This window comes from Terrapene carolina, unplaced genomic scaffold (assembly GCF_002925995.2).
Source record: "Terrapene carolina triunguis isolate 2854851 unplaced genomic scaffold, T_m_triunguis-2.0 Scaffold95, whole genome shotgun sequence".
Taxonomy (NCBI): Eukaryota; Metazoa; Chordata; order Testudines; family Emydidae; genus Terrapene; species Terrapene triunguis.
In genome coordinates this window covers 49,862,238-49,873,661 of record NW_020664446.1, presented here as the reverse complement: position 1 = coordinate 49,873,661, position 11,424 = coordinate 49,862,238, and positions in this window count along the sequence as shown.

Below are 11,424 nucleotides of genomic sequence, written 5' to 3'. Positions count from 1 at the left end.
ACTTTTTGTAATAGTTTAATTCCATTTTCTGTCTACGTTCCGAGTATTTAAAAACATTTTTAAAAGTTGATGGGTGCAGAGTGGGGAAAAATCCTTTGAACATGTCAGAAGGTCTGAAGATGCTATAAACCCCAAATTATTCAGCTTGTAAAAAAAAATGTTGCCAAGCTTGCCATATAATAAAAACTTTCCCAGCTCACCGTAAATTGCTCTTTTGCTAAAGATGTTTTTGTTGTTGATGTGCAAGGTACTTTGAGCTGACCTTCATGGATCTGTAACAATAAACATGTAATAAAAGTCTGTCTAAAATGTTACCATCCCTTAGGTTGCTGTATCTCAACTGCTTTTTAAGTCTTTGCCTTTTAAGCACTAAAGTAAATGACTCCCTATGTTTATACAGTAACTCCACATCATTGTTTATTTTGCAAAGCCCAGCTAGATTTTGGTTAGATGACCTCTTACACTTAAGTAATGACTGCTTCAAAGTGTAAAAATAGAAAAGCTGAAAGAACCAGTGCTTTATTTGTAAAAGGGGAAGCCAGAGGAAATTGCATTCTCTCTTCATTGGCTCTAAAAGTTCAAACAACTCTCCAGCCAAGGAATGTATTTTTACATTCCTTTATGGAAATTCAGGGATTTGCATGAACATTTGTTAAATATATTAACATACATGACAACAATAATCTCAGTCTGAGATGTCAAGATCTTTGTGTGCCTTCTTTCCACAACTATACCACTGAAGTATCCTGAAAATATTCAGGGCCAGATTCATGCTGACAAGTTTCCCCTGAGACAAACCAGTCCTACTTTAACCAGAACTGAAAGCAGGTTTCCAAAGAGAACCCAGCTGCCTATCACTTTACATTGTATTCATTGGATCAAGAACCACTTTTAATGAAATTTGATGCGGTTGTAAACACAAAGGTAACAGGAGAAACTAGGAACTGGGGAGAAACTATTGAGTGCCTCTCACTGTCTAGCTGACTGGGGAAAGGAAATACAGTATATAAGGACTTACACTGAGATAGATAGGAATAGACTGGTAAGAATTCCATCCAGCACTGAGTAATCATTGGCAAGGAATAATTCATGAAAGAGAGAGTGTTTCCATTTTAAGCTTTCAGTCCCCTGAATTTCCATTCAGCCTTTAGTCTGTATACATTTTTTCCATATTTCAGTTACACTAAATAAAAAAACAACACTCTATATGTACACTGGTCATCAAAATATTCAAACCTCTAAACTCCCCTTGAACAGCAGCAGAATACTTTTTTCTCTGATTTCCTTCTCCAAACTACATATTACATGAAAGTGGTGCTACCAAGAACCACACTGTCATATCCAAGAAACAGATTTGTCTGATTCTATCATGTTTCACCCAGATGAACTTATTGGGAAATTATATTCAAAAATATAGGCCATAATTTACACTGTTAAGCCATTTACAGATTGGATTGGAAACAACATGCTCTCCACTACTTGTTATCATCATCTTGTTGTGAAGGCCAAAACCACTACTAGGTTCAAAAAATAATTAGATAAATTCATGGAGGATTGGTCCATCAATGATTATTAGCCAACGTGGTCAGGGGTGCAACCCCATGCTTTGTATGCCCCTAAGCCTCTGACTGCCAGGTGCTGGGACTGGACAACAAGGTATAGATGATCACTTGATAATTGCCCTGTTCTATTCATTCCCTTTGAAGCATCTGGCATTGGTCACTGTCAGAAGACAGGATATTGAGCTAGATGGACCATTGGTCTGATCCACTGTGGCCAGTCTTATTTTCTTATTATTCTGCCCACCTCCATCCTGCAATTAATGGATGGTCTTTTTCACCTTGTGAATTACCAAAGGCAAGGTTGCTTATGGCATATGCCCATTTCTGCTGTCTCCCAGTGACAGTTGAATTATGTGGATAAATGGGTGAATGGATAGGGGTGAAGATGGAAAAAGAAAAAAGAGAGAAGGAACAAGTGAAGGTGACTTTGTATCCTTAATATGTGTAAATATTTAATAAACTCTCCTATATCTATTTTCTTTTTTTGAGGCTTTCAAGTAGTCACAAAACCAAATCCTTATCTGAGATCTCCCTTGCCAATTTTGTAGAGCTACAAAGGTGTAAAAAAAATGGCAACAACTAAGCTCTTGTGAAAATGTCATGAAGACGAGTTGGAGCCTGTCTCTGTTCCTGCAGTGTTTTTTAATGTAATTCCCTCCATGGACCTAAAGGTCTCTGAATGGTCTTGGCTGGTGTTCTAGGTTTATGGGGAAATAACTGAACATTAAAAGAATATTACCTCACATTATTTAAGAGCACCATTCTGTGGGTGCACCATGAGTAAGAATTCCACTGAAATCAGTGACAGTTTTGTATGAACAACAACTACAGAGTAAGTCTGAAAATCAGCATCATATAGGAGGCCTGCTCAAGGCCCTGCACATTATTTAAGATCCACCTAAGCCCATATCACATTTAAAATGAGGGTTAGGGAGGCATAAGACTTTGTGAAGGCCATCTGCATGAGATGAATTACACTCATGATGGGGAGGAGGGAACCTAAGCCTTTTAGATCAGTAAATGGAACAGAGATGATAAACTATCAAGACAAACTGACAACCTAAAATTGCTGTAGCTGCAAATGCATCCAGTAATAGAACATAGCATAGAAAGAGCTGCTGTGCTTTGGAGTGACTGGTTTTGAGCATTGCTCTAATTACAGCAACCTGTATTTAAAGGGCATACACTATTTCTTTCTGCAAAAGAGCTATAGAGAAGTATTTAACTGGGAAAGTTAGTTAAGTTACCTCCCTCCACAGTATTGCTATTACTAACTTGCAGGACTGACAACAAAGTACTGTCTTGTTTCTTCAGCTGCTATGTTATAAATAACTGACAGCCGCTCAGAAGTGCAAGATCACTCAAAAGGCTGTTTGACTTGAAAAATTAAATTTCTGACTGGAAAGAAGTTGCTCCTTGGTCCATGTAAATTTCAGTGCTATTCTGAATTGCTTGTGCGTTTTGTCCTTTGCCATTTTTAAAGCAGAAACATGTTATACTATCCGATAAAATGTACATCTGGTAAATATTGTAAATTTTGTAAGTAAACTCTCTTCCACTATAATGAGGACCTTGGTGCCAATGGAAGTTGCATGCAATGATGTAGGGTAGTATACACTACCTATGGCTGCTCTGGTCATTTAGTAAATCCTCAAACTTCAATATTTAAGTAAACAGTGGGATCTAGGAACAGCAGTCTCACTAGGGGGTCTGAAATCAAATGAATTTACTTTTTTAAAATAAAATGGCCAAGTGTGAAAGGAGGTGTCAAAATGCTCACAGTACTCAAGTGGCTTCCATCTCTTTTCAGAACACCTGAACATTTAGCATCTTTAATTACAATAAATACTATGTTTCTGGGCATGAAACAATGACTTATTAATGCTTAAATTGAAATTACTATGACTACAATAAGGTTATTTAGAAGTGTCATAGGTGAACAAATTACATTACCATTTTTGAGCTGGTGTGGGTGATTGGCTCGGGGAGGGAGGGGGGAAATCAAAGGAGAAAGAAAAGGAACAAACTTAACTTTCACAACAAATCCAAACCATTGACTTTTTTGACACTTTGAGGGCTTTAAAAAAAAAAATTCCCAGTGGGTGCTCCATCTATATTTCCTCAGAATTTTGAAACCTATATTTACATAAGAAAAGACAATTACTAAAAAGGGGCTTCATCACCTTGGGTTGAATTGGAATGCCTAATGGAACTGCTACAGACATCTCCTCAGTGTTTCTCAGCAGGGGTTGTAACTGCAAAGTGTCTTTCTCAATTTTGAATTTTGTCTGGTATGATTTTGCTTAGGAACACAGAATCACAGGACACTCTAAATCCAGGAAAGTAACAAATCACTTGAAGCTAGCAGACAGGAGGCAACTAATCTAAAATAACATTGATTCAATCAAGACAGAAGGTTCCAAAATTATAAGCCTTTAAGAAGTCACAGGTACAGACTGACTCTGCTGGACCTGTCCACAACCCCCTTCCCCCCACGCTTGTACCCCTCCTCACACCATGTAATAGGTGATGCAGGTGCCACCCTCTACTTCTCTGGACCTTGTGGAGATGCTCTTCAAATCCAAGATCCATGTGGCAGGAAAGGGAAAGGCTGGTGCAAAACATATATTACTCTCTTGCCAATCCTGCAGAGATTCCCTGGAAAATAATATAGTTTAGGAATGTATTTATTTATGTGGAGCTCCAGCTCATGGTGCAAGGGCAGCCACACTGGCTAAGGATGCGGGGGCGGGTCCAGAACAGATGTGCAGGCACATGGCTTCCACAGGATCAATGGGAGTCTCTCGCATTTATAGATGGCCCCCATGACCCAGGCTTATGGATGGAGTGGCAAACCCCACTGGGAAAAGAACCCTGTGAGATGATTGTTGTGGATACTTCTTCAAGGCCCTTGCACTTTGTCCCTTATTAGAGCCAGTTGAAATTTTTCAAAATTTGTAACTACATTTTTCTTCAATGCCTCCCATTTTTTTCAACTAAGTAAATTTTTTATGCCATCATGCAGCAAGGAAAGTCTGGGCTTAATCAAACTGAAAGAAAAGATAGAGGATACTTTAACTTTTTGGCATGTTTGATTTTTTTTTTTTTTTTTTTGCCCCAGTGAACCATATGAGTCATTCCTACTTGTTACCACAACTGCTACTGTAGTAGCAACCTCAGAAGTAGCATTATGCTCTATGAAAGAAAGTGCCCTTAGTCATAAAAGAAAAATCAGTGAATCAGTTTTTGGAAGGGGGACTGAATGAGAACATGACCTTATGAAACTTGATATGCATGTCATGTTGCATCAATTTTTAAAATAACTGCAAAAAACTAAAATGCATAATTTGGATATGCTCTCTCACTATAGGTCAAACTACACTGGCCACATATAAAGTTGACTAGCTATTAATATTGTTACTCAAGAACTTCTTCTAGCTGTCACCATAAAACAGAGCACCCAGTGACATTTCAGCACAAACAGTACTTCCAGGAGAAGAGGAATTATAGGAGGTCAGCAGGTGACACATGCGGACTTTCTATTTAAGACAAGAATCCTACTACATTATAGAGTTCATGATCGAACATTATAATGTTGTTCCTAGCAGTTTAATGGATATAGTGTTCTATGCACCCTACTCGCATTTCCAGGTCTATAACCATGTATGATTTTTGCTGCTAGAGGCTCTAGCACAATTCAAAAGTGGCCTCTAATTTTGGGCATCTCTGCTTGTGGGTATTTAGCTTTAGACAACTGAGTTCTTCTTTTAAGAGCTAATAAATATGCACAATTCTAAGTCAAGGCAGTGGTTACTGTGGGTGCTCAGCATCTCTGGAAAAAATAAAATCAAGCTTTTGATCTCTAAAGTTGGACATCCAAACAAAAATACCAAAAAAATCAGAGGCTACACTAAAAAACATGGACCCCTATATTAAGGCCCCTAAAAAAATGGTGATTAAAGGCATCCCTTCCCAGTCTGACTAAAGAGATGGCACTTCAGAGGGAGTGTACTTTAATCAGGGTTATAATTGTTCCTATGAAACCAAATTTTTAATGCCTTTTGGGAGCAGGGAGAGAAGGGCACAAACTGTATTGTGAAGTCAGGGATCAATTGGGCTACCTGCAGAGGTGTTATGTTGTATATCTCACAGTGACTCTGGCTACAATTTAAATGTAGTCTGGATCTGGTTCACCCTTTTCAGTAGGTCTGCACTATGGATGAATCAGCAACAAAACAGAGATGAAAAATTAGTGAGAAACTTTAAATTGCTGTAACATTGAATGAACCTAATAAAATAGCTTCATAGTAAGAGCACAGCATAAAAATGAGAAAACATTGCTGGGCTTTACAGCGACTGCTTCTGCAAACTGTTTCAGTTACATCAGGCAGCATTTAAAGGCATATAGTATTTCTTTCTTCAAGAAAGCAACAGGGAATTATTTAACTCGGACAGTATGTTCATAGCCCGCTCTCCAGAGAGTCTTGATATAACTCTGAAGAGGATGATAAATCACTGTCTGCTTCTGTGGCATAAATAATTGAGCTCAGATCAGAATCACAAGATCACTGATATGGTCCTTTGGAGTTCAGCTAAATTTAGTATTAGAAAGGGGTTTCTACTATTTCTTTTCAAATTGTTGTGCAATTCTGACTGTCGTGGGCAGATTTAAAAAGGTAAAAGACCAAGTCAGACTTATCTCAAAAATGTACCGTGACACTTGCCCCTAATAAATTCCTTAAATAAAAATCCCTTGAAATACAAAGAGCCATGACATCAATGGGTGTTCCATGCCAACATGTAAGGCAGCATAACCCCATATGGCCCCTAGTTCCTCTTAATATATTCTTAACCATCAACATCTGTTACAAACCATGGGACTCAGGAATACTTATCCATTTGGATGCACAAATAGGCTGTCAGTGGACTACAATATGTTTTTGAAGTAAACCATAAGGATTATCAATTAAGTAAAGCACTGCAGAGATTTAAACCCCAATAATCCTTGGGGCATTAATTGCCAAAAACAAAGAAATCACCATAAATATTCTTACCATCTGCTAATAAGAAAATAGATTGTTCTACTGCCTGACTCACTGCTAACTTGACTGATTTAAGCAACAACCATTGTTCATATATTGAGTGTCCACAAAAAGGGGTACCGAGAATAATTTGATTAGTATTCCATTTCTGCTCCAAAAGTTGTTACAGGTCTCTTTGGCAAGGACAGGTCCATTCTGAAAAGTTGTGTGCTACTTCAGAGTTTGCCTCTACCCAGAAGATGTGTTCACCTAAAATTGGACTGAGTCACATTTTTTTCTTGACATTAGACACCATCACAGTGGGGTGTCTTCAGAATCTGAAGACTTCAGTAATTCACTGCATCACTGGAACACTCAGGAGACAGTAGTTCAACCTTCCTAGCCATAAGGTAGTGTGCTCACAACAAGCCTGTATAGAGAAAGTTCAAGTAGTATATATAAATTGAGACAGCTGGGGGGAAAAAAAATCACAGATTTTCTGTACTAAAAAATGCTATTAAATTTTAATCCCAAATCAGTCTAAAAAGCCAAAATTAAAAGAAATGAGAAACCAAATCCCTCCCCTGCCCCCAAAATGGCTTTGGGGCCATTAAACATTTTTTTTTTTTAAATTTTGACCCCACTGCTAGGGTGCCTCCTCTTGGCTGCTCTGAGGATTAGCTCTTTCCAGATCCAATGCTCCCTTCTGCCACTCGTTTGCTCACCCTCTATGTGCAATTCAGTATGCTCTCCCTTCGTGTCTTGGTCTTCCAGCCAAGTCACTATTGTCCTCCCCTTCCAGGGTTTCAAATTCCTATCAGATGACTGTCCCAGGCAGTCTTCTGCTCCACTGCCCAGTGTGCGTGTTGTCCCCAACGGTTAGTAGGGGAACCCAGGCTATGTTCCAGCCCAGGGACCCTACAACCAAGGTCTGCACTATCCCAAGCCTTGCTACTAGCCTGATGTAGGTGAACTTTCTCCACCCTCCTCTGGTAGACCCTTCACTCATGGACAGCACTCCAAGGCTTCTAGTTTCCCTCTTTCCACCAGTAGAGCATGGCTGCATGCCTTACACTGTAGTCCCCTCTGGCCTCAGCTTCCAGCTTTTATACCAGCTCAGCCTGTTCCTCTCCAGCTGGGCTCCATCTTCTATTAGCCTAGCCAGCTTAGTTCTCCCCAAGTGCAGCCTATTAGGTTAGTTAGTCCTTTCCCAGCAGAGGCGTAGCGAGCGCCCTTCATACCCTCCAACCGGAGGGGGCCCCACAAGGAAGGGGGCCCCTAAAAGTGGCAAAATAAATACCGCATTCCAGTTTCTGCATTGTAAGGGGCCCCGCCCGGACATATGTTCGGAGGGGGCCACGTTCTTTGTTGCTACGGCCCTGTTTCCAGCTACCTTAATACTTTCAGTGAGGGGTGGAGTGAACACCCCATCACTGTATATGAAACCTTTCAAAATGAAGTCATTTTGAAACAAAACAAAATCCAAAAATTTGAAAGCTTTTTTTTTTTTTCTAAACAAAAATTGTCAAAGTGGATACAATTTTAAAAAAAAAAAAAAAATTATTGGTCAACTCTAAACAACATTTTTTGACCGAAAACTGTTTTGATTAAAATTTTCCAGTCACCTCTATGCACAAGAGGGAAAAATACATTTTTCACACTGGCAAAGTTCACACACTCTCCAGCATTCAATATTTGAATTTCATGACCTGACCTGCCTAGTAGCTCCCAATACCTGGGGGCTCATACCACAGAGTTAATGTCATGTGGAAATCTAATATTTGAACAAGATTACCCAAAATATAGAACCAAAGGAAAAATTATGCAACCATAGTAAATGCTGCTAGTTGTCTTCTCTCAATATATCATACTCACTGAAAAAGATGAGATTCATACCGTCAGCCATGGGCCAGCTCCTTAGCTGATATAAATCAATGTAACTCCATTGAAGTCAATGACCCTACGCAGATTTTGCGCCAGCTGAGGATCTGGCCCTATGCCTCTCTTCAAGGTGAAATTACATCAGGGATGTAGACTACAGCACGAGTGCCATCTTTGGACAAATTGCCTAATAATAAATTCCATTTCTTATGAGGAGATGTATGATATTGCTCTATCATTACAGTGTTTAATTTTTATAACAGAATGACAAGTATTGTAATTATATTTTCATATTCATGAAATAGTCAAAAAGTAGGTGTACAGGGAGAAAAAAGAAATATAGATTTAAGATGAGGCAATACTGATTACAATGTATTCCTCTTCAAGTTGTATATGTCCTGGATAAGATGTTATACACTTTGCTAAAGATAATACATGATACTTCTATGGCTATATATTATATATTCATAGGTAAGGCTATGATTTTGTAATGGATATTCTTAGTAAAAGTCAGGACAGGTCACGGGCAATGAACAAAAATTCACAGAAGCTGTGATCTGTCTCTGACTTTTACTAAAAACATCCCTGACAAAATGGGGAGGGAGGGAGGTCCAGCACCCTGCCCCACTGCATACAGTGGCAGGGAGCTGCAGTCCCTCACCCTACCCAGTGGCTGGGAGGGGGGTATCTCCTCTGCCCACAGGGGCTTGAGAGCACCGGGGAATCCCACTCCGCACTGCAGGACTGGAAGCTGGGGGGACAGCTGGGAGCTGTGTGGGGTCCCCCGCTGCCACAGCAGCTGGGCTACTGTGGGGCCCCAATGTCACAGAAAGTCACGGAATCCATGACCTCCATTACATACATGTAGTCTTATTCATAGGGCAGACCCTCAGATGATGTAAATTGTCTTCAATGGAGCTAAGACAATTTGCACCTGCTGAAGATCTGCCCTATAATTCTGAGTATGTGGCCATATGGATTGCCCAGCCTAGAATTTGAAAATACTTTAGGCACTCACATTTGAAACTTGGGTTCTCTAAATGGCAAATGTGTACACACTAAATAATTACCTAAAGTTCTCCAACACACATAGTTTAACACCTCAGGGAAAAAAGTCACTTTACACACCCAAAAGTGGCCAGTGATCTGCAACATACAAAAACCAGACCTCCCCTACCTCAATCCTATTGGCAAACACTAATGAAAACAAAAATAAAGGAATAAGAGATCCCACTCGTTTGACACAGTGCAGATTTTCCTGCTGTATGAAAGTACTCCCTCTTCCACTTGCAGTTTATGAAGATGGTGCATGCCGGCGTGTGTAAATCAAGAGGGAAGAGGAATGGGTAGAGTGGGGGTTCTCATGACCCCAAGAGGGGGGGCCAAAGCCTGAGACTGCCTGAGCCCCCACTGTCCTGGGTGGGGGGACTAAAGCCCAGGGATTCAGCCCCTGGCAGGGGGCCTGCAATCTGAGCCCCACCACACAGGGCTGAAGCCTTCGGTCTTCAGCTTTGGTCCCGGGTGATGGGGCTCATGCTTTGGCCCCGGGCCCCAGCAAGTCTAACGCCAACCTTGGTGACCCCATTAAAATGGGGGTGTGACCCACTTTTGGGTCCAGAATCACAGTTTGAGAACCGTTGGGCTTGAGGAACCAAGCAGGAAAGGCAACATAATAGCCTAGATAAGGAACTTCCTAAAACACACACAAGCCAGGTTTATAACTGTGAAGAGATGACTCTTCAGCCCCAACATTGGTGAGACAGCTCCTTTGCCAAGGCTGGAAAGAGAATCAAAGACAACACTAAAACATTAGAGGAGCCCAGGGCCTAGCCCAGGGGTTTAAAGGAGTGGGCAGAGACTGCCCAGGAAAGTGCCACCAAAACATTGACCAGGCTGACCAGGGAACACACAGACAGACAGAGGGAGCATGTTTTGAGCAGGAGAGTGTTTCTCCCTAGCCAGAGGTTGAGGTTAGCTGGGCTGAAGAGAACTTGCAGAAGCTGGCAAGGAAAGATTAGAGTACAAGTAAGATATATAAGGCTTTACATGGTACTTTCAGTGAATAAATAAATAATGCTTTGTTTTGAAGACCCTTTTTTTTTGAGCCACTCTAATCAAATTGGTGGTCACAGCTCCCCACAGTGAAAGAGCTTACAAGTGCCAAATGCAGTTGGGCCTGTTGCATTAACATGGTTGATAAATAGGAGCGGACACCTAAAGACCCAGTTCCAGAGTGGTTGGACCATGTGGTTCTGCCCAGAAAGGTACAGGAAGCCATGCCCGTCATCTAAGAAGGACTAAAAGGGGTCTAAAGTGCAGTTCATAACCATGACAGAAAGCACACAACCAATCTTTGTGTAACGGTTTAACAATAATATTTCTTAATTATGCATCTGTTTTTCTTAAGGAATTTAAAATCATGCAGTGACTTCAGTGGGAATTTGGGTTGCAGAAAGGTGGTGAACTTGATCCCACTGCACAGGGCCTGGAAAAGCCAGACTCAAATAATAGAACAAGAATAAGTGAAAGTGCCTAGGAACATGTCCTTGGGAGTGAGATCCCACAGCTCCAATCCAATGTAGGATGAAGTGCTTGCATACTGAGTCAGAGTTTAAGGTGGTTTCAAAAAATCATATTTATTCCTTGGTTTGAAAGATTTTGGTTCAACAGTTTTTAAACAAACTTCAAAAAGTGTGCAGCAAAATATGTGGAGCATAGCATCTTAGTCTGCAGTGGTATGCAAAATGTTAAGTTTTACCATAATGTTTACTTCAGTTATACAATAGAAGTTTTTCCTCATTAGCACTTTACAGTAAAGCGGGGAACCTTAAAAAAGGAAACATTTACCTTACCATGATATAAGCACCTCATCAATGTATTGCATTCTAGGTGAGAAGGTATATTTTTCAAACCTCTCATTGTACAACTATTGGAAACCTCTGAAGGGAGACATTAGTGCC